Raw genomic sequence first — 509 nt, 5'->3', positions numbered from 1 at the left:
ACACTTTTTAGATATTTTCTCTCAAGTTTGGAGAGGGTTTTGTGGGAGACTTGGTAAGAGAATGATTTCATCTTCCCCAAGTTAGAAGTGGGTCTTCTCCATTCTTCTTCCTTTTCTTAAATCAAGGTTTAATTTCTTATACCCATTTGATTTTAGTATCATTTTAGGTGTATTTTGTTATTTCTTGATGTGTGGCTAAAAACCCCTATTCTTGGGGTGTGATTTAGCAAATATGTGTTGATATTGTTGTTGGGTTTTGCTTGCTGATAGGGTAGATGTATTTTAATGGTAATTTCACTTAGTGGTTGTTGTTTAATTTAATGGGTTTGCAGTTGCAAATAAAAAACCACCTATGTGTTTTCGACTTGCCCGAGAGGGAGGTCGCGAAACCAAGACCACTAGACTGATGGCCTAAGGAGTGGGTCGACATGAGGTTCAGCCCGAGAGGGTGAGCCCTAGTCCCATATTCTAACACTCAGCTCGAAAGAGTGAGTGGGGTATGGCGTAGG

This window comes from Solanum tuberosum, unplaced genomic scaffold (genome assembly GCF_000226075.1).
Source record: "Solanum tuberosum cultivar DM 1-3 516 R44 unplaced genomic scaffold, SolTub_3.0 scf00024, whole genome shotgun sequence".
NCBI classification, from domain to species: Eukaryota; Viridiplantae; Streptophyta; class Magnoliopsida; order Solanales; family Solanaceae; genus Solanum; species Solanum tuberosum.
This window is presented reverse-complemented; position numbering follows the sequence as displayed.